The sequence below is a fragment of the Acipenser ruthenus genome, chromosome 2, assembly GCF_902713425.1.
Source record: "Acipenser ruthenus chromosome 2, fAciRut3.2 maternal haplotype, whole genome shotgun sequence".
NCBI lineage: Eukaryota > Metazoa > Chordata > Actinopteri > Acipenseriformes > Acipenseridae > Acipenser > Acipenser ruthenus.
Window position 1 is genome coordinate 32,644,497 of NC_081190.1, and position 24,482 is coordinate 32,668,978.

Consider the following 24,482-nt stretch of genomic DNA (forward strand, 5'->3'; position numbering starts at 1 on the left):
GGCCAATTGTGCTCCACCCCCTGGGAGCTCCCGTCCACGGTCGGCTGTGGCATAGCCTGGACTCGAACCGGCGACGTCCAGACTATAGAGCGCATCCTGCACTCCATGCGGAGCGCCTTTACTGGATGCGCCACTCGGGAGCCCCTATTTTGTGTTTTTGAAAAGTCTTTATTTTGTTTAATAAACTGCGCAGCCACGCAGTGTTTTGCCCCGCATTCCTGCCTTTGATGTACTGTTTTCCTGGAAACTGAAGGTACACACATCACCACATCAGCTATCCTGCCACAGGCACATAAGGACCTTTTTATTTTATTGTGTTACATGTTCGCATGTGTTGCTACAGCTGTTTACATAAGGTGTGTGTATTATTTTATTTATTTATTTTTTTTACACTTTGACCACTTTTTTATACTTTTAAATTGCATTCCTTGCCTCAAGATGGCTTCCCATGTACCCGGAATCCATGTCGGTTACATATGTGAGCAGGAGGATGATGGGAAATGTAGTTCTGAGAGGTACATGGGAAGCCATCTTGAGCTAGGGTACATTTTTGCATTATGAATAAATTTAAATAAAAACAGTTTATTAAATTAATTTTGTTTTGTATTCTTGATACTTTTTTTGTAGACTTTTGTTAACAGCAGCCTACTCTTTAAATAACAAATTTGAGATTTTTTTTTGACCAGTGCCTTTTCAGGCATAAATCTTTAAAATAAATACATTAAATAAACCATTACCTTCTGGGGATTAAACAGTATTTCACAATTAGTAGTACAAAATACACTCTTCCAGTAATAAACAATTAGAGTGTTTAAAATAGTATTCAGAAAAACACAAAGCTAATTTGAATACAACACGCTGTTCAGGTCACACCAACTGAAGTTTTACGTTCATCAATAATCTCACACTGCAGAATGATGTGGATTATCTGGCATTCTGTGGTTGAATTTGCTTTTACTAAGGCACTGCACACTTTGGTTTTGAAATGTTCTAAATAAGTAGAGAATACAGGGGCAGTCATGCTGTGAAGCTGAACACTTTGTGAAAAAAGAACAGGAAATGATGAATAATGAAAATGGCTAATCACAGCCTGGCATGAAAGAGACAGGAACAGGAAATAGAGGAAAGAAAAACATGAGATGGAGATATGAGTTGAGAAATCAGCAGGAATATAATTGGCTCAACCTGCTTCTAGTGATAGAAAGACATGGACATCAGACATTCATTCAGCAGTAGACAGACTAACATCAATCAATCCATCAAATCACATTTTTGCAACCTTATTAGGTTGAAGTTTTTACAATATTAAGTAGACACATAAAAAATATAAGTATTACATTACAGTAATCCGTTGTGTATCCGACTGCGGTGGAAGCAAATAAGGGATATGTAAAAAGTTGGATAAATTAATCCTGTTTTAAATACCATTATACACAGCTGTAACAATTACTATATTCACACAATTATTGTTTCAACTTCAACAGTCGCAGCAGGTTTTACAGTACCAGGGAATCTACTTAGATTGCAGTAATAATTATGTTTAGTGGCGCTTCCTAACTAATGTCCTTTTTAATCACTGCCTCTGAAAAGACTTCTAAAAGCTGGCATTCGGAAAGGAGGTAGTTTGAGAAATGACCAGTAGGGCATATATCTGTAATTTCTGTCTGGCACTCCTGAAATTGTTTTTGTTTAGATATTTTCTGTTCACTAACTCACTGTTGTGACGTTTGAGTACCCCCAGAGGTCACTTTTAAAACTTTTCATCTTTTCTGAAACAGCTCCATGGTTGGAAAGAAAGAACAGTAGTTTGTAAGCCTTGACGATGTAAACAGAACCTGCAATAGGTGTTTATATATATATATATATATATATATATATATATATATATATATATATATATATATATATATATACACACACACTACCGGTCAAAAGTTTTTATTGAAATTTACGCAGTTTAATGTCTCAATGTACTCTGAAATTAAAGCATAGAACAAATAAACAATTGGAGATAAAAAAAGAAATCATGGAATCGTTTTGTTTAACAAAATTTAATCTAAATTTTTGACTCATCAAAGTAGCCACCTTTTGCAGATATAACAGCCAAACACACTCGTGGCATTCTTTCTACAATGGAAATCAAATATTGTTCGGAAAGTTCTTCCCAACACTGTTGCAGAAGTTCCCACAAATGTGTTGCACTTGTAGGTTGCTTTGCTTTCACCCTTCTGTCCAGTTCATCCCAAACCAGCTCGATGGGGTTTAAGTCTGGAGACTGTGCTGGCCATTCCATGATTTGAAGCCTACTGTCTTGTTCTTTTCTTCTAAGGTAGTTCTGACATAGCCTGGAGGTATGTTTTTGGTCATTATCTTGCTGTAGGATGAACCCCTGACCAACTAGGCGTATACCAGAGGGTATTGCATGGATCCAGCAAAAGAGCCCCAGACCATCACGCTTCCTCCTCCATGTTTGACAGTTGGTGTCACACACTGAGGAACCATCCCTTCGCCTACTCGACGGCGTACAAAAACCCTGCGTGATGAACCGAAGATTTCAAATTTTGATTCATCGGTCCATAAGACCGTCTTCCAGTCTTCAGTAGTCCACTGGCAGTGCTTCATGGCCCAGGCAAGCCTCTTTTTCTTATTTTGCCATCTTAGCAATGGCTTTCTTACTGCCACTCGACCTGTCAAACCTGCAGCTCGAAGTCTTCTCTTCACAGTTGAAACTGAGACTTGCTTACTTCGACCAGTGTTAAGCTGTGCTTGAAGATGTTGTCCTGTGAGCCGCCTATCACGCAAGCTGTTGACTCTCAGAAACTTGTCTTCTGATTCTGTTGTGGCTTTGGGTCTGCGAGACCTCTTCCTGTCAGAGTTTCCTCCAGTTTCCAAGTGCCTTTTGATGGTGTAGGAAACTACTCACTGACACCTTGGCTTTCTTTGCAATTTCTCTAAAGGAAAGACCTACACTTTTAAGGGTTATAATGGTCTGTCTGTCTTCCTTTGTTAATTGCCTTTTTCTCGCCATTATGAGAGCAATATACTACTTCCTGCAGTACAATACTGTCCAAATAATGCTTAAGAGGGTGTAGTAACACAGTCTGTTCCAACACAGCTTTTATACAGACAGAGGGTTTGTAAGTAATCAACAAAAGTTGGGACACCTGTAGGAATTGTTAGCATCAACTTTCAAGGCTTAATTTACTTCCATTGCTGCAGAACAGCTGTAAGTTGTTAACCCATTACTTGTTCCCTGAAAAAGACCTTTTTGTATAACTCTGAAATGTACTTTTTGTTTTAACCTCTGGCAGTTTACCGCTTACCTTTGTACCATTTCAGGTTATTCACTGGACTTGAACTGCTTAAATTTCAATAAAAACTGGAAAAATGGGGGTGTTCTAAAACTTTTGACCTGTAGTATATATATATATATATATATATATATATAATATGACACATGCTAAGATATTAAAATTGCTGATGTTTATGCATGGGGGATCCACTTGTCACCGATGCAAATGTAGTGGTGGATGGTAATAAGATATACATCCTAATGTTTTTAATAAATATAAGATAGGGGGCTCCCAAGTGGCGCATTCAAGAAAAAGGCGCTTTGTGTGCACCTTATAGCCTGGAGATCGCAGGTTCGAATCCAGGCTATGTCATTGCTGACTGTGACCGGGAGTTCCTAGGGGCTTGCGCAGAATTGGCTGAGCACCGCCCTGGTAGGGAGGGATTAGGTCAGCAGGGCAATCCATAGATCATCGTGCACCAGCAACCCCTGTGGCTGATAGGGTGCCTGCAGTTCTGCAGTGGAGCCATTCAGATCTGTGTTGTCCTCTGGCACTATAGGTCTGGTGGCTTCGCTGTGGATCCGCAGTGCGAAAAATGATGTATTGGCAGGAACACGTTTCGGAGGACGCGTGTTTCAGCCTCCGTTCCCAGAGTCACCGGGGAGTTGTAGCGGTGAACCGGGATAAAAATAATAATTGGGAATTCCAAATTGGGGAGAAAACCGGGGTAAAAATCATTGGCGATGACTAAATTTAAATAAATAAATAAATAAATAAATAAATTTAAGTTAATGTACGACATATATGAAAACATTTGGAGTACATCTATAAGGCCTGCAACTTAATTTGTTTGTGCAATATCTCCTTTTGTGATCTGCTTGAGGAAATACTGCTTTGTTGTCCATTGGTTGGTGCTTTATGTGGTGTTGAACTAAAGGAATTAAATGAAATTCACCTCCTTCTACCGTTATTGTTATGGCCTGTATTAAATATAAATCGTTGATAAGCTTTCATCCTGTATGTATTGTAGCTTATTTTAAATTTCTCTGACAGTTACTGCAATAAAAGATACGTCTATTCCTACAAAACCCTGTAGTTATGAGAAAAGTGCTTTCAAAGCAGCTTGCCTGATGAAGAATTTTTTTATGTTTTTTAACAAGGGAAAATTTGGGGGGGAGGAAAAAAAACATTTAACTGCTGTTTCTTTGCAAAACCACAGCCTTAGTAGGATTTGGTATTGACATACTGTAGATAAAGACAACTGTAACCTTTAAAATAATTTGATGTCAAAAAGAACAATTTGCCCACTTCCTGTGTCTAGGAAAATCCCCAGAATCAAAAGAGAGAGAGAAAAAAAATGAAACATTTGTGCATATTGGTCAGACATACAGCCTCACAATCTGTATAGACAGCGAATAAATTGTAAACTTTCCACGGGTATGGGCAGCAACAAAATCAATCAGTGAGGTTGGAGAGCTCTGACTTCACAGCAGTCTTTAAAGGCGGCAACGGTTTAAATTAAAATCTAATTAAAAAAATTCACTTTTATTTCAAACAAACATCTCACAAAGTACAAGTATATACAGGGTATAACCACAACTAAACATTGTATGCTGTTTTCCCAGCTGTGCACATGTTCCTTGTATCAAAAAGTGAGGGGGCATGGCCAACCCAGCCCCCCCCCCCCCCCCCCCCCCCGACTCTAGTGCCCCTGGGAACAGGTGTCCAATTCCTACACTCTGTACCACTAATTGGCACCTATGCTGACTGCCATATAAAGATAAATCTTGCAACTCTTCTACAGTACATAAGTATCCTCAGAAAGACACTTAGTATTATCTGGACTTGTCTGGCTAACATTTACGGTCTTAGCGAACAACAAATTCAGATACAAAATATTATGTCTGTCTCATTTACCTTCACAAGCTCTGCAAGCTGAGAGTTGCAGAAACAGGACGTTGTCAAGAAGCCTGGACCTATTTCATTGGTAGGGAACCTCTACTTGGCCACAACCACTTTAGAACTTCAGTACAATGGAGGATGCAGGAACCATAGCAAAGAAACAGAGGGCCACATGTAACAGAATAGGTGATAATTGAAAAATATATTAAAAAATACCTTTAAATAGAAAGTAAATCCCCAGTTAGCGTGCCCACTATTAGACAGAATTAAGGAAGCTTCAAGGACAACTTGATATGGGTGGGAATATCAGAGCTATCTTGACTAATGTATTCTTATTTTGTCTGGTACAGCCAAGGGTAAATGGTAACCTCTCCCCCTTCAACTCTCAGTCTCTAGTAGATGTACATTATTAGATTAGTACATTATTTAGGGGACAGGCTACACTGAGGTTACACCTGATGTATTTCAGAATTTAAAAATATCACCAGGATGTGATCACTGAAACACAAAATGATACAAAGTGAATCTAAAGAACAGGAGCGATACATTAGTTAAGATAACTCTGATATTGATCACCCATACCAAGTTTTTCTTTAAGCTATAACTGGCAGTGTAGTCTGAAAATAAAGATGGAATTCATTTAAAATAAATAAAACATAAAAAAAGCAAGTAAAGCCAGGAGTGGAGGGTTAACTAACTAACATGTTGGTGCTGCACCCCCTCCCCTAACCTGGGTGGGTAGGATGTTAAAGCTGAGCTGTGTGAAAATGTGTAGGAGAGGCTAAGAAAAACATTCTGGCACAGGCAGAGAGATTGTTACAGGGGAGGGGGCAGGGAGGTGAAGTAATAGCTTGGAGTGTGTGGTTAGATCACATTCCTAATTCTGTCTTCTCATGCAATGGGCCAGAAGGGCTGGCAGAGACATGAGAGGTGGAGAGAGCTTGTCCAAACCGGCCTGACAGCGAAAGGGGCGTTTACCTTGGTACTGCCTCACTGAGAACCACTGGCACTTCTCGAACCCCCCTCACAAACTATAATAAACGTCTGGGGAATTGTTTTAACCCTCTCTTGGCTTGGGCCTACCTCCATGAGTGTTTTAAAAAATACAATAACCTGAAAGGATTTCATTATAAATAAATAAAATGTGTTTAATTTTACAAATCAAGTTTGTGCTAAATATGGCAGGGCTGGGAGGTGAGAATTCTCTCCCTGCCTAATTGAACTTTGTGTGCAACACGTGGCCAGGTGTTGATTGACTAACTGATTATCAATTAACTCTGGCCACATGCCTTTAAAAAGGGTCTGAAAAGCCAGTCCTTGTTCTTGGTTCTCCATTTTTGCTATTCTTTGTTAGCAAGCAGGAGGTGAATTAGCTGGGAATCCTCATGACTGCGTGTTTGAACCAGGGTGAGCAAACAAAGCAACCACTCGTGATCACTGTGTGTGTTAACCGGGATCCGTGTGCTTGGAAAAGGGATTCGTTTAGGGCAGGGTTTTCCAATCCTGGTCCATGGGGACTCCTGTGTCTGCTGGTTTTCATTCCAACTGAGTTCTCAATTACTTAATTAAACCCTTAATTGAACTAATAATGAGCTGAATTAGACATTTTTAATTGTTCTCAGTTGAACTAAAAAGTTGCTGATTTCAAGTTACTTTTAAAATTGTATAGTTAACTTGAAATCTCCAACTGTTTAAAAGCTGAAAACAAGTAAAAAAGGTCTAATTAAGCTAATGAATATTTCAATTAAGGATTCAATTAAGTAATTGAGAACTCAGTTGGAATGAAAAGCAGCAGACTCAGGTGTCCCCCAGGACCAGGATTGGGAAACCCTGATTTCGGGGATTTTAAACATTGTATTTCAGTTTGTGCAGGGAGAAAGTTCCTGAGCAGCTTTTCAACGTCAACCTCCGTGTCTCTCTCATCTACAAGCGGATACTCACAATCGTAAAAGAACACCCCTGTTACAGACTGTGGCAGGGTGAAAGCCCTGCAAATGTAAATAGTGTGTGGAGTAATGCAGGGTTGGCAGGGATGGGGTTACATCTGTCCCTGCCAACAATCACAGGTGTGGCCATTCCCCAATTAGGTAATTGTGTGCGAATTGGGGAATGGCCACCTTATAAAAGGGGAGAAATCCTTTGTTTGTGGAGAAGGGAGTTAGGTGACTGTAGCTGTAACTGTAACTGTAACTGTAACTTTAACTTTAATTTTAATTGTACCTGTAACTGTTTTGTTGGTGACCTTTATAGTGAAGGTGAATGCCTAGCCGATATTGTGTTGTGTAAACCTTTTGTTTTGGCCCTTGTGCCTTTTTCTTTGTGTTTGTGTTTATTTAATTTGTGCAACACTGCTCAGGCTGCAGCTTTCTGTCTCTGAGTCTAAATCCTGCCAGTAACATCTTGGGCCACAGTGCTATCCTGCCACATTTGGTGTCAGAGTGGGATGGAGTCCCCTAACTGTTGCGCATGTTTAATAAAAATGACCATGTTTGTATTTGTTCATATAGCAGAATTGTGTATGAAAAAGATATACAAAGGAAAGATGGCATCTGAAATAAATCATATACATTCTAGACTCGTGTATACTTTTTTTATGTAATATGAAATGCATTCTATATTTGTTTTCCAGCTAATCCAAAATGTGTACTTTGAAAGAATGTTCGAAGTTGAAAAACTCATGTTCATCCTAACACTACCTAAACTATTAGTCAGCAATACCACATGATTTCTGACATTACCATTCAGAAATACAACACCCACCAGTAATTTGAAAGAATAGCTGACATTCAATGTATTTTGCTTTTGTTAAACAGGCTTTTTTGGTCATGTCCTAATCCTATGGAGCCAGAGTTCCAACTCTTTTAAAGACAGTCGACAAAACACAAGACAAACAAATGGGGCAACATTCATACCAGCAGGAAGGACAGGTGGCCATGCTGGGGGCCACCCTATCCCTGGATGAGCCTGTTAGGTGGAAGCAGGAAAGAGTATGTTTTGATCTGTGACAAAAGCAAGTACACTAAGGGTATAGTTACTGTATATGCTTAATGACATCAGCAACCAAGGTGGGGTCTCATGCCAGAATATCAGAATAAGTTTCTGTATTTAGTGCAAGTCACATGATACTGGGAGGGTATAGGGACATTCAAAATCACTTGAGAAATTGCATGAATCAGTTACTGTACCATCTGGGACTGAGATATAGTGCATCAATATGTATTGTGTCAATTAGAATTTTTTTTAAACTACTGAAATGTCAAAACTGAATAAAATGTCTCTGTTTTTGTGACCATAAGATCTGTTGCTTCTGTTACAAAGCAGTAGTTTTATATCCCATTCAAACTTTAAATAGAAAAAGATATTTAAGGTAGTGAAAGTGTGTTTGTGGAAATACACATTTTACTTATTTGAGCAGATGGATTGATAAGCCAACTGGTTTGTCCTGGGATTTATAATAGAGCCGATTTGGAAAACATTTGAAACTGCTTACCCAGTCATTAGGAAACAAAATAATTCCCTAAGCAACTGAAAGTAAGGAAATCTTTTAGAAAGGAATCAGCTTTAGAAAGACACGTAACAATTCATATGCTTAGTAACAAAAACGTCTGATTGTAAATACTCAGTGGCAGAGTTGGTGGGTGTTTCCCTCAGTTCTCTCCCAAGTATGCTATTGTTAAGAAATAAATAATAAAGTATGCTAAAACCGAGATAAGAGACTATACCACCACTAAGGTCCTACGTCTGATAACAGTAGAGTTTGTTCAGAGTTTGTACCTGCTTCTACAAAAAGACAGAACACATTTCACTTGGAGCAGGGAGTTCACTGTGGCTTTGGAACTATCTGAGGGCCAGTCTGGATTTTGCCTGCACAAACCCAGTGTTCTTAAATGAGTCACTTTCATTCAGTGGGGTGTGGTCTGTCCTGAGGTGACCCAAAACCATGGTTTGCTTGTGATACACAGTTGGATTGTGATACACAGTTGGACTCGGTGAAGAAAGAACTAGTAAGAAAACTACAGTGGAAATAAAGTGATGTGTCACTTGAATTGGATATAAGTGTGAACCCTGGCAAGTTTTATTTCAGTATTTGCCCAACATGAGAGCTTGTCTAAAGGGCCAGTAAAATCACACAGTACTCGTTAAAAAGATCTACCATTGAACTTAAAACTAGGCACTCCCTCTTGGGTATGAGAAACATGCATAAAGTCAATTTTCACTCATCATCTTGCTCAATGTAGCTTATTAATGTGTGGGAGGGTGCTCAGCCCCTTACTTGTTTGTACGTGTTGGTCTCCACTGCATCAATATACAGAGTTGTGTTCTTTCTGCATTCAAGTACTGGCTATATCAATGGGGCAGTTTACAAGCAAAAACTGAAACGCGTGACAACAGATCTCTCGCTCTTTTTTGGTCATGACAGTTCTGCTTCCACGTTTACATGAGAGTTTATTTTTGAGAGAGAATTTAGTCGTCCAAATGCAAACAACCTCATTAATAATAACATTATGGGAGGGTTTATTTAAATATCACCAAACGCGCTGAAAAGAGATGCTATCGTTCAAATAATGCACAGGGGTTTACATGAGGCTTTACGTGCTAGGCAGAGATGAAGAGCAGGTTACCCCCCATCTGTCTAGAATGCAAAAGTCTTGCAGTTAAAACGGTTCATGATGCCAAGAAGAAGAAAATAATAATAGTTATTACTATTATTGTTGAGAATTAGTTGTTCTAGAAATGGTAGAAGTAGCATGTGTACAAAAACCGACAGCACTCACCGATTCACATTACTGCTTTTTATGCTTCTTAGGCTACTGATGTCCTTTCAACCACCCATATATATTAGTCTTAGCGAACTGCGTAACTGTTAATGTGCTAAACAAAAGGATTATGCGTTCAATAAATCACAAATATGCGTTAATGTGGAACAAATATATTAAAAACAACTCATGATGTGTTGGTTTCAAACACAGGTACTTTGTTAAAATGTTAAAATTAATTATGCAGAAAATGTGGAAACTTACACAAACGCTGTTAATATAATAAATACATAATGTGTGTGTATTTGCTAATTAGTTATAAGGGTATATAAAATCATAGGCCTACTTACAACGTAGTTGCGACAAAAATTGATGGATGGAGAAGACGCAGACAAACACTGGCTAGATTAAGTCTTGTATTGGAAGCACTACTTCAGTCCCATGCAATGGGTTTGCAGGAAAGGAATCGTATTGTGCGCAGAAATTCGGCGTGCAACGCAACCACCTCTTGGTGCTGTTGATCAGCGTGGTCCAGCCTTTCCAAAAGGTGGCTGTATTGCCTATACTGCCTGGCAGCGGTGCGTGCAATCAGACGGTACATCCTTCTGTACTCCAGGCGCATCAGACGATGCTCTTGGATCAGCAGCTACAGCAGCTACAGCGTTCAAACCAACTTTAATTTAAAGAAGAACAGTTGTGAATTGCTTCACAGCTTTTGTTTTACATGTGAATCCTAAGAATAATATGTGAAAAACAAAACATATCGCATATGCGCACACACTTAGCCCGACATGCGTAAAATGGCTTGATATCCCCAACCATTTGTTTTTTCACAAATTATTATTAGGATTCACGTGTAAAACAGAAGCTGTGAAACAATTCACAACTTGTCTTCTTTAAATTAAAGTTGTTTTGAAAATGCTAGCTGCTGTGATTGGGGATATCAAGCACTTTTAATTGACGCTGGGACGGTGGTGTGTATATGCGATATTTTATTGTATTCACAAATTATTCTTAGGCTTCACAGGTAAAACACAGACTGTGAAACAATTCACATTTGGCATCCTTTAAATTAAATTTGGTTTGAGCGCTGTAGCTGCTGTGGTTGAGGAGATAAAGCCATTTTACGTGTGTCAGGTAGGCTGTGTGCGTATATGAGGTATGTTATTGTTTTTCACAATTTATTTGTTTGATTCACATGTAAAGGAGAGCTTGTGAAACAATTCACAATTGGTCTTCTTCACATTAAAATTGGTTTGGACGCTCTAGCTACGGTGGTTGGGGAGATAAAGCCCTTTTACGCGTGGCTGAGGGTAAGTGTGCGTATGTGCGGTATGTTATTATTTTCCAGAAATTATTCTTAGGATTCACGTGTAAAACAGAGACTGTGAAACAATTCACAATTGGTCAATCTGGTGTTGCGTGCTGTCAGAAGGGGTGGAAGCTTGAAACATAACGATCTAGTAGTTTTCATGCATCGTTCATAATACACTGAAATGAATAAATAATGGTATAAATCAACATCTGTATATGCAATTTATATATAATTTAGCCGCGACCCTCATCAGGAGAAGCGGATTGATAATAATGGATGGATGGATATTATGTATTAGTAAGACTGGGATAAGGAAAATCTTACTTACGCTACAGAGGAGGACAGAAAGACCGTATCCCAGAGAAGAGCGTTCTTTTACATAGGGGAAGTGGAGGAGGTATCGTGTTATTTCATGAAAGTCTATCGTTAAGTATTTTGCACAACTGTGGAGTTTGTTGCTATGGGACTAATGAGGCCAATTAGCGCGCACTTTACCGTGCTTTACCAAAGTGTAATGATACTTGAGTCACACACTTTTTTTTGCCGTGCACTTTTGGAACGAGCACAATCAAGCGTCATCTGCGCGTGACACGTCATGAATGCACTATAGTAGCGCGATTAAACGCTTGCATGTAAACACCGCCAATGAATCTACTATGGCATAGCTGGAACAGAATATATTTAAGTCATAGGTTTGCTTATCAGTGCTACAAAACAGACCCATGTTTACTGTGCAAGCTAAGTAGCAAAGGGCTTTAATTACATACATGCTGTATTGACTTGTTAACGGTTTTGTGCTATGCTTTCTAAAAATGGGGAAAAGATACATAGTTGCTTTGAAAATGACCACAGGTTTAGAAAACTTCAGCCTAAAACTTCCACCTATATGCTGAAGGCTGAAGGCCCGACCCGCTTAACTTTTGAGCTCAGTTATGGTTTTCATTTGTAGGGGGAGTAATCAATTCCACTCATGTTACCAATAGGAACCCACAGGAAGAGGTTATGTAGGTCCAAGTCATAAATAAATTGCATTTTGAGTGCGTGAGAAAAATAAATATGAGTACATAACTTTAATTTACATTATTAGCTTCAATCAATTCAATTTCCCTCAAGTTTAAACATTTGCAGGGAAAAAAAGTCAGGGTAAAGCTCGAAGCTGATTTTCCCATTTCTTGCTAAGATTGCCCTAACCTGCATAGCCTCAAAGGTGTTAGTGGAGCAAGACCTAAATGTTAATTCTTGTAAAATGCTCTTTCTAAAAGCTCCACTTGGTCCCTGGTGCTCCACTTGGTCCCTCCTTGTCAGGTAGCACTCTATATGAGGGGGTTCAGGACAGGACCTGTAACTGGGCTTTACACGCCAAACCCTTGAATTATTTATTCACTGGTGTTATTGCTTGCACTCCTCTCATAATTCTTTTCTGGGCTATTTATCAGGACAACCCACACAGTCACACCTCCCCCTTCAGCAAATGGGCTGCCTCGCCTCGCCTCATCGCAAATTGTCTCTGTGCCAAGGTGATGCTTTTAGGTTAATATGCCTGCTATGAGGGCACCTTATAGTTTTCAGTAAAGCATATGAAGACAGTGTTTGTCATGGATTGAAAGTCATTTTTGAAAACTTGTACAGTAACTGGACCATCGTCCTGGATAAACCTGTTAAAATACTATGCTCCTAGAATACATTATCCATTGTGTTGGTGCCTCCACCTGATACAGTAAGTCCCATTGCTCTGCTGTGATTTTTTTTCTCCCCAGAGCTGCATTATAAAGTGGCTAACAGCCTTGAAGATTACCCTGTATATATTAGCAAGATAAATTGTGTCAATATAGCTATATCAACTTTCAGTATTTAATATGCAAGAACATCTGTCATCTGTACAACAGGATCAGGCTTTGAGAGAAAACAAAAACCAACATTTAACACAACTAATGGTTGGAATTAACATCAGATCACTAATGTTGCAATGATAATAGACTTGCATGTTAATTAAAAACCTTATAAACATCAAATGTAACCACCATATACTACTGTAGTTTTCTGTAAATTGCTGTTAAAAAGATTAGAATGACAAAGTTTTTACATGTTTTGTCCTAAAGCCATCTTGACATAATTCCTTACGTTAACAGTATACTGTATAGGCTTTGGTTACAGTAGCTTGCTGTTGTACTCTGAGCCACAGGTGTGGTAAGAAATAATGCTGGTGACTTTGAAGGGGCCATTCTCCCTACCGAGTCATTACACAAAAAAAACAGCTCATCAAGCGGTTGGAATTGAAACCTTGAGAGCCGCGATGTTAACCCAAGTGTCCTAGATGAAGTCGAATGCATGGCAAACATTTTCTGGCATGATTAGATTCCATCTGGACTATTTCTTTTATTCCAAGAAAATGTCAATGTTTCCTCGACTCCTACAAATGAAGACTATATCAGAGGGTCTGTACAGTACAGTGCCTGTGTTAAAATATGTGCACTTAAAAGTATATTATAATAATACACACATACTTTTTGAAATAATAGGGCGATAACTGAATACTTATTGTAAAGATGCTGCCAATTAATAGGAAACTCTCACAATATTAGCAAGGTCTTGTTTCTGGCATTCAACCCTTTCTGAAGGAGTAAATATTGCCATTAAGAAAAACAAGCAATTTGCCAAAAAGCACTTGAAAATCACAGCCCATCAGTTCAGTTATTTACCAGCTGGCCACTTAAAAACTATCAAAATACAGTCTGTCTGCTACGTGGGGTGGATTTAAATCCACCGCTTGATAAGGAAAAATAGCCAGCGATTCTTCTTTTCCAGGCACAAAAGGGTCTAGTTTGGGTTTCTGTTAAGTGTGGGTGAAATCTGCATGCAAGTGGAAATCAGTGACTTTTGTCTCTAACATTGTACATAAGTTTTACATCCAAGCTTTAAAAATCATTAGAAGTACAAAACAGGAAAAATCAGCAATGGACATGTTTAGTAGTGCTTAAGATATTTTAACAACCACAAAAAAAAGCCGAGTTTACCGAGTTGCTTCCTTAGGGAAAGCTGTTTTATTATTATTATTATTATTATTATTATTATTATTATTATTATTATTATTATTATTATTATTATTATTATTATTATTTATTTCTTAGCAGACTCCCTTATCCAGGGCAACTTACAATTGTTACAAGATATCACATTATTTTTACATACAATTACTCCACTCATAATAGCAGAAGGTATCTAAATGTATTTTTTTTTTTTGTAATAAATTAAGTTCATCCCCACACCCTTAATATTCACAATGACTCCAAAGCCCAACCTGTTTCTCAACAATTCTAATCAATGAAGCAAACACCCCCATTAATGATATGCTGCACACATGCTATTAAACCAACATACTGTAATGAGACACTCACACAGGCATACAAAGCTTTCCCTTATGAGTACATTTATACATTTAAAGATATGTACATTTAAACAACCTCACTTTTTGGTCTGTCATCATTATTTGGCCTCTCATGTCACATTGTTTTTTTGTGAAGTCAGATTTAGGACTTTTTGACATCACAACAGTGACTTGATTTTAGCCATATACAAGTTTCAGTTATAGCACTAATACACATATTATCAAGCAATCACTAAATTATCAAATTACTTTTTTCTTCCTCAAATATTTACAAAGTCATTTTATACTTGTATTTAGCACAAGCCAAACAGGTTGGCTTATGTACGCACCCAAAAAGCTTGCAAATAAACATAATTTGAAGTTGTCTTTTTAAAATTCTTTTATAGTGCTGTGACGCTAATATCTTGGTCTGACCACGAGAGTCTTCCCACAGTCCAACACTGCCAAGTCAGTGTGTGAGCTGCAGGTTTAAAACCTAACTTGCCTGAGTGTTATTAACTGTTCAAAAGCACAGGTGGACTTGTGAGGATTTGTGCCAAATACTTTTGGTTTAGAGGGAGGGGTGGGTGTGAATTCTTATAACCGTCTCTAGGAATTTTCCTCACATGAATCAGTGACAATGCAGTACCTCAAGCACAAAGTTAAGCACTTCTCTTTCATGCTGTGAAGGATACAACAATATTGCCTGACAACAGACGGAGGGAGAGAAGATAGAAACCGACAGGCCTCTGATAAAAGGTTAGCACTGTTTTCTTTTTGTTGACAATGTGTTTTGTTTATATATTCATTTTTTTAAAGCTGTGCTGTACTTTAACTTGAAGGGTTTTGCCTGTGAGCTAGAGATTCACTCGGCCTAGTACAGTGCCAAGTGTTCTTACATTCACGGTACAGCTATCTGTGTAGAATCACAGAACCTTTGAAGGGTTGCAAAATTATTATTTATACAGTGGGTCCTCATGCTTGCTCAGCAGATTTTTTAAATTTATATTTGTGTAAATTACCTTGTATAGTCCAGCATATCACTAATTGAATTGATAAACTGCCTGTGTTTATTGTTATCCTTTGTGTGTGTGTGTGTGTGTGTGTGTGTGTGTGTGTGTGTATATATACAGTATATATACAGGAAAGGGTTACTGATATTTCTGTTCCATTGCATCCAGTTTGTATAAGCTTTACCTTGAGATGTATAATCAGTTGTCTGAATTATGAAGACAGTGGAGGATTAAACATTATACAGTAATGTGCTTTAAGAAGTCAAATTGATTAGAAGTGTCGCAACACAGTTGAAGTTAATGGTATTTAAATATACAGTAACAGACTGTATTATGGCAACCTTATGATAATCTTTACTCAATGCTGGATACAACCATATTCCCTGACAACAAACCGAGGGAGAGAAAAAATAAAAACCTATAGGCATCTGACAATATTTTATTTTTTTTGACAATGTTTTTTGTTTATAGAATTATTTATTTTGTAAAGATATGCTGAACTTTAACTTAAAGGGTTTTGCCTGTAAGGTAGAAATGTGCTTGGCCATGGTTTTTGTAACCTTCAAAAAAAATGAATGTGGTCTGTGGGATTCTGTTTTTATCTTGGGAATGTGCAATCTGTTGAGAGATAGAGGGGTATCTCTGTCCATACCCCGTCTACCTCTACAGTAAGCCACACTTACATTTTTCCTTCTGTCTAGATAATCCCCTAACATATGACCATGTCATATATCAACAGTATACTTGTACTTATACAATAGTCTTGAAACTTGTTTTACGTATCCTGTACTGTATTGTATTGTATTGTATGTATATTGTTGATATATGACATGGTCATCAACTTTTGTGTCATACGGATAGCTCTAATTCACAGCTGTGGCCTGGTATGTGTGTTAGTGACATACCTGTTAATGTATGGTAGACATTTTAGAAATCATCTTTCATGCAATATAATTAATGCAATATAATTTGTAAGCTATCGGGCAGATACTGTCTCTGAAATCCTGTCCAGAATTCAGTATTTAAAAAAAGAAATAGTTGTGTACTTGAAAAACTGCTCTGCCAGTCTGGCTTTGTATTTGGAGAGCAGTTGATTGTCTAGTCAGAAGTACCAGCATATTTAATAAGCAAGAGGTCTGAGGGAATCACAACAAAATGTCTTTACATTGTTTTGCAGCTAAATCTAACTTTAAAGTAATCTTGGGCTGGCACTTCCATATCTTTCTAAGAAAGTAATAGTGTTTTGCAGTGAACTCACAGGTGTCCAGCTGGGCTTGTGTGTTTATTTGTGGTATTGCTCCATAGCTACTCTACAGTACAGGTTTGGTGAGTATGAATTGTGCCCAGTTTTTTTTTTTTATATACACATGCTTTGGGGCTGGGTGACTATAGGGAGGGGCAGGTTTTTTGAGAAGGTGAGGGGGTGGGAGGAGTGTTTTTGCCAAACCCTTTTTCTTTTCTTTATTTTTTTCTTTACAATAGATTTCATACGCATTTTATAATTGCCTTAAACACAGGAGGTAATTATAAATAACATTTAAGGTATATTTGTGACATTGCAAGAGATTAAATTCCTTTCCACTACATGTTATGCAATAAGCTTACCATATTAATTTCATATGATTTAATTTAGAATGATGCATAATTAAGAAAAAAAGTATCTCACTGGCCTAAACGATCATTGGTGGCAAGTATAGTTTTCATGGTTTTGTGAATAATTGCCCTACACTCATTACAATGAACCAGAGGACCATTTTTACTATGTATTGCAATAACATGCTGTATTATACCACAATTATTTTGTTTTGTGACAAATATTTTACTAAAATTGCTTACTATTACTATTGACTATCTAAGAAAAAAATCTGTATGTTTTTTTCTCTTTTTTAAAGTCATTCATAAGGGTATATGCCTACTATTGTGGTACAGTAAATGTACTGAAAGCAGTGGCCCTCAACTTGTGCAGCACCCATTAATCTATATACCCCTCACTGACAACTATTTAAAGAACGTCTTTTTCTGGCAAAGTTTCTGCTAAAAGTCAATACAGTTATTCCTAAAAATTATTGGGTTATAGAGTAACAGGTTCTATTGGTTCTGTTGTTTTTCATTTTGTACAGTATTAGCTAGATTACCCACCATTACCCACCTATTATGATTCTTAAATTATTAAGAAATAGTTTAAGGCTACTCACAAGCCCCTAAATTAAAACTTTGAGTTCTTTATTTCTGGTTTGGTACCTTTTATTGGGTGTTTTTCCTTACAATTTGGAATAAATTGCTTTGAGTTGCTTGATCAACTGGGACCACATCATGTTAATGTTTTGGGAACCATTATTTGTAGCCAACCTTCATTGCTCAAACACTCATACCTAAATGCTGGGTACTGCGAAATGCCTGTGTTGCAGCATATAATGTACCAATCAATTTTGTGCATCTGCCGTGCCCTGTCAGTGTCTCTGTTGCCCAAGCTTGTTAGGTCTGGGTGATTGACGGCCCCATGGTCTCTCTGCCCTTCCAGTCTGGCTCGTATTAATTAGTAGGTGCTAGAAAGCCTGAGGGGAAGCAGAGGTGGCAGGCAGATGAAATTTAGGTCTAGCTGTGCAGTGTCTGAACAAACTGCCAGCTTATGAATGACCCGTTAGCACTGAAAAAGGTGTCCTTGTTCAGCATTCAGGATTTGAATTGTAAATATATAAATTCCTACTGAAGGTATTCTTCAAGAAACAAGTTGCTACCATGGGAAGTCTGATACCTTTATAAAAGTTTCCCATAGTAAAAGCAGAGCAAAGTGAACTAAAGCACAGTGAAAACACGGTAAAGCATAGGTAAGCATTGTAAAGCACAGAGAAGTTGCTAAAGCATATTTAAAAAACATGGCAAACCAGGGTAAACTATGGTAAATGCGTAGTATAACTAGTAAAAGCATATAAAAGTGCAAAAATATCATGGTAAATGTTTATAATGGTAATGCAGTGTAATTCGATATCATATGTTCCTAACTGTAATAACAAAATAGAATAAAGAAGAATATTATGCAGTACATAATGCATTAACCAAAGTTATCACTGGTCCCATTTCCTCCTGCTGAGCATTTTTGGCTTCTTGTATTTTATACCTACATTTGGAATATGCATATATGTTTATGACAATGGTAAACATTACAAGTTATAGTAATAAGTCCCTGGTACCTAATCATTTAAGTTAAACTCATTCTAGCTAATGGTCTTGTTGCAATCATACCATGTGACCTACAGCAATGGTAACATGATGCAGCAGATTATGTATCGTTGTATTTTAAGTAATTGCATACATCTCTACATAAAAAAAGAAGTGAACACCTTTAAAGCTTTGGTTAGCACTCCTGGAAAATGTTGTAACAGCACAGCAGTTTAAGCTAAAACTGTACAGTACTTCTATCCTAGAAAGTTAACAATACCAAATTAAAGTGGGACCCAAATTCCCTAGTGGGGTTCAATCGACCTCAGAATCCCCCACACACATCCCCTTCAATTGGAATAAAACTGGCAAATTCAAAATGTCAGCACAAAGCAGTTCTCTCTCCAGTATGTTCATGTAATGACTTCCCAGCAACCGCAGATTGAGTGCTGTGGGGGTGTGGGTGTTGGCCTTGAATTAGTGAACACAAGGCTTTCTGTATGAGAGAAAGGAGATAGTGAATTCTGCATACATACACGTCTTGAGAGTCAAGGAGTTTGCTACTGCTACTACTGCTGAACCAGAAGCGAGCAATGATAGACATTGACCTTGAGGAGCCCGGAGCGTTCCAATAATTCCCATCCAAAGCTTCCTTTGCATAATTTACTACAGGCTATTGGAGGTGGGGAGGAGTCCCTTCTGGAAAAAAAGGTGCAAATGATGAACTTTGGTGCCAGTATGGAAAGAAGACTTAATTAAAAGTAACATAGACTGTTTCCAAGTACTGGGTGGTGCTTTCCAGGGGTGAGCTCTTTCACATACTGTCCTATATCTTTTGTGTCAGTAGATTTTTTAAAAATGTTTTAAGTATGAGTTCAGCCACACATTGGCTGAACTGGTATCACAGATTTAAGATCTCTATAATTCAGGTTTAATGAAAAACTTCAACATTGATATTAATGCTCAAATATAACCCAACACTGGAGAATAATTGGCAGAAGAACAAAACATTATAAACCATTGTTGTGTATAGAGGTTCAGGCCCAAATAATTGCCTTCCTCTCACCTGTAAAAAATATGTGTTTAAAGTGCATCCTCATCTTTTCATATGCAGACTTAATTTTACATTGTAAGGAACATATTCTATGAGCAAACTAGACACCTCCAACTTGCCTGTTGTTTGGTAGAGATGATAAAAAAATAGTGTAAATAGTTTAAGTGTAAAAACTATACATTTAACGTATGAAGGAACAAAATAATTTAACAGGAACTACTAGCAACATTAGTAAAAAGTGGGTGCTATGTTTTCATAGATATCTTTTAGTGGCTGCTCCCTTTTCTAATATGGCTCTTTTTGTACATTTACTCAGATGTGTGTTTTTTTGTTTGTTTTTTTAACCAATGATTTGTTGCAATTTGTAAGAAAAAAACCTGGGTACAAGGTTTGCGATTACCGGGAGATGGTTGCAAGACAAGACCAGCTAAATTTGGGGAAAATTCAACTCCATTCTGGTGATGCCTCTTCCAAATCTAGTCAGGCAGTAGCAAGACAAGAGAAACCAAAAAGAGGTGTAGAATGGCAGTCAAATGTTTGGAATGAAGTTGTCCTATAGTTTTCCCATAAAGTTGGCTGTGAGTAACAACTGGATAGTCAATATTGAGGCAAAGTAGTATACTCATGTTATGTGGGAATACAATGTGTAGTTAATATGTATAGTGTACAGTAAAAGAGGAGAATAACTGTGACTTTAAGAACAGGACCTAACTTTATTCCACTCTCCTTTTATTTGCAGAACTGATCTGGACTAACCTAACTAGCAAAAATGATTTTAAGTATGTGCTACTTGTAGAGAAACAGACAAAATTGGCTAAATCTTTTTCTCCTTGTTGAAGGAGTTCAAGAAAGGTGGATTTTCCTGACAGTGCTTTCTTGTTGAGGTTTGAGTGAATTAACAAATGTAGAATGTAAGAAACTTAAAACACTTTTCAACGTATTCCTGGATTATCTCGGTGTGTAGTTGTCCCTATGTTTCCACATGTGTGCAGGAAGTTTCTGAAACAAGGAACCCCTTTTTTCCAGAGTACATTTTACTTTTGGCCAATCAGGAGTTAATTTTTAAGCATGTGGCAGCTACTAAAATCAACAATTTTATTGATATTTACACAGACGGACCATTTATATATAAAATATTATTACAGCAGCAGCACTAAATGCATTATTATATTCATTTCCATTTTTGGACTGAAAGCAGGAAAGATGTTATTTTACTAAATATTTCCTGAAAATGTATACATAAGCTTTTATATATATATATATATATATATATATATATATATATATATATATATATATATATATGTTATATTCTAAGATAATATGCCAGTGGCTGTTGAATGGCTGCAAACGATGGTTGCCTGGGTGAAGCACCTAGCTTAGCTAAGAGCTGTGCCATCCCTGCCCAAAGGAAGAATTTTTTTTTAGGGCTGAAGAGAACTGTTCCTAATTTACTTTAGAGCAAATGGGAAAATGAGAGCTATAGCTGTTCTTTCCAGAAAGGGAACATTCAAGTAAAATATAAAAGCCTCACCAATTACACTATGAATGGAATTAGTGTGGTAGTTTTGTTGTTGTTGTTTTTTTTTTTGCTACATCCTGCCACAGGATTCCAGCGCAAAAAAGTTGAATTTCACGCCATCCTACTTTTTCTGTCAAGGTACTTTTTGGGGGTGCCTTCAGCTTACTGTTTGTATCAGCACCCCTCTTCAGCAATCCTTGGCATGCTGGGATGATGAATGGGGAACTATCCACCTGCTCCACACGGGAGTATTTTATTTGTTTGTTGCCTATGGAGTCTGTGCAATTCTGTGCTTGGCACTGTCCACAATTCTTATCTCTGAATTGGCAGGTGTCTTGTAGTCTATTTATACCAGATGTAGAATTCACAACAGTAGTGTAAATTCTATGCAAGAGAATATTTTGAGAAAACTAAATCATATCTGATTTGTGTACTAAAACATTGGGGGCAATGAGGACACAATTACTGTGAATACCACCCAGCATTCACAAGGAATAGAGCATGCATGCACACACACACATACACACACACGCACACACCCACACTAACTATTACTATTGGCATGTACTTTTGTGTTTAGTTATGGGTGACTTAAAGTAAAATGAATCACTGTGACCAACCAGATCACAATATATTTTTCAGAATATTGTACTCCATCCCTTTGGTGGCTGTTATAGAGGGATTCCACAGTTTTTACTCTTTTTTTTCTCCTTTTCCTGTTACAGAAAGAACTGCCTCAATTAGACAAGAAAACTGGCAGCTGTGCAGAAACGAGAGACGGACATCCAAACAGGAGTAACACATGTGAGCAGCAGGTAGTCGCAGGTAGTGCTTCCTTTTGTAAACACACCAATCACAACCAGTCTGTTCCAAAACGGTAGTTATCTGCCAAACTAACATGTTGGAAAGGACAAGCTAAATGCGTCAAAATGTTAGTTTACCAAACTAACAAGAAAAGGAAAAGGGCTTTGTGTCTGAAGCGGATGATGTGATTAGTTGAAAGCCATTTCCTCAAGTTTTTATTTTCCTGTTGTAAATGATTAATACCTCCCCTTTTAATGCCTTTGGTTGTCTTCTCTTTATTTTAATTGTTTGCTTTTGTTGAGCTCATACAAGAAACAAGGCATCTACGTTCTGTCATAACTTTAAACAATGTTTCACGAAGACATTGATAAAGACTCATCTAAATGTTTGTCCAAGATCGTACTATTTATTTTAATTTTTTTGTATTTCTATGAATTAAAGGTTAGTCCAAATTATGCAAAATCTGTGTTAAATTATTCCACAAATCAATGGATTCATTTGCAGTCACAGCTTTGTTTGGCAAATGCCTACAGATAATTTGAGGATAAAGTACTTTTGTACAAGGATTACTACTATTTCCAAATAGCTGTCATTGAGGTGCACCAGGTGTATTGAATATTCGTTTTTAGGTCTCGGCTGTATCTCCAACCTGATCTGAGTATCCTTTTAAGCAGAGACTGAAAATTGTGGAAGGTTGTACTAAATTGTGTACTGAATTGTGATTGTGTTTGGTGAGGTCCACAGGGGCTCAGCTGAGGCCACCAGCCTCAATTGGTTTAACCTTTAGTCGACCAACTCTGAAACGCGACACTGAGGTTTAATACATGGCATGTGCCCAGATAAAGGTTTCCCCTGAGCCTACCTTGTACCTGTGCCCAGCTCTGTCCAGGAGCCAAGTGTGCTTCTCACAACTCAAGGATCTTCACAGTTCTATCAGAGGGTAACCGTGCAGCAGGTCTGAGTTCCAGACTTAAGAAGCAATCAAGAGTGATGGCTGTTTTGCCAGTCAGTATTTAGTGGGCTTTGTGTTTATTTACCCTGTGTACCGCCAGGAAGAGGTTTGCGGTCTTGGTTAAGACTCCTAAGGGACTTGCTAAATGAGTTACAGAAACATGCAATAGAGTTTAATTACAGGATCCCACACCTTCTCAAACAATTTATGGAATCATTAGATATGTGTATTAATAAACAGATAGTCCTTGAGTTAGAAATACAAATATAGAAATCAAAAGAGAGAGCATACAGTGGAGTAGTTTAATGTGGAACAATTGATTTATCCTCAACTGTGAGAGAAGTCCCATAATAGGTAGATTCTGTTTCATTATTAGTTAATGCATTTAGCCCATGTATTTAAAACTGGCTGAGCACAATAATATGGTGGGGAAAACGTCCATGTCTCTATGAACTTGACAAAGCACCATGATGATATCAAACAGTTACCCAAAACTAATGTTAACATTTTTTAAAATCAACCTACTCTGGAAAACGTGGTACAGAGTTTTCATATAACCTAGGTTGAGCATTCAGAACCGACATACAAAGTATACAAACGTGGCTCCCTGGTTTGAGTACATGAGGTTCTATGAACTATGAACGGGTCCATTATGTATCTGTAAACAGTTTACCAACACAACAACAAAAAAAAGAAAATCCTGTGACTTATTCCTACCATATTGTAGTCATTCAAGTTTATGAATGATATATATATATATATATATATATATATATATATATATATATATATATATATATATATATATTCATAATCCAGGGCTGGCAATGGAACATAAAACAAGCAAAGTGATTGGTCGAGCAAGGTTCCAGTATACCCTGTCTGGCCTTATTGCATGCATATATATATTGTGACTGTTTCACAAATAGTCACACATTTTTACTTTCACTCTGCTTTATAATACTTTGCTCTGCAGTTGTCATGGTATACAGTGCAATAAAGTTTGTTAAGGGCATTTGGTACCTCCTAGTGGAATTTTATTATCCAGTAGCTTCATTCCAGCATAAGCTTGAAATAATCAAATTAGCTTCTTGGTTCTACTATACTATACCTGGCAGGTAAAGACAAAAAACAAATACTGGATGAAGAATAACAGTTGAATGACAGTTGAATTAAATAATCATATTCTAATTATGGCACCAGGGTGCCACCATAACCATAGTTAAAGGTTTGTTTGGTCAGTATGCCAGCCATTTTGCAGTGTCCTTTTCCAGACAGGAGGCAAGAGCAGCTGTGTGTGCTTTTGTGATGACCAGAGAACAAATGCAGCATTTCCACTGGACAGAT

At 37.6% G+C, this 24,482-nt stretch overlaps 1 protein-coding gene across 6 annotated transcripts in view; it reads left to right on the top strand.

Moving 5' to 3' along the window:
• Positions 1 to 24,482, top strand: part of LOC117420888 (zinc finger and BTB domain-containing protein 7C-like) — a 95,404-nt gene that overhangs the window by 44,728 nt on the left and 26,194 nt on the right. The window contains exons 3-4 of one of the 6 annotated variants that reach the window (XM_058994249.1): positions 20,697 to 20,768; positions 22,105 to 22,204. The gene's annotated coding sequence lies outside the window, so the exon portion shown is untranslated. Of the gene's footprint in view, positions 1 to 15,218; positions 15,391 to 20,696; positions 20,769 to 22,104; positions 22,205 to 24,482 lie in introns of those variants that run through there. The other 5 variants (XM_058994266.1, XM_058994240.1, XM_058994236.1 and 2 more) reach the window with 5 other exon arrangements.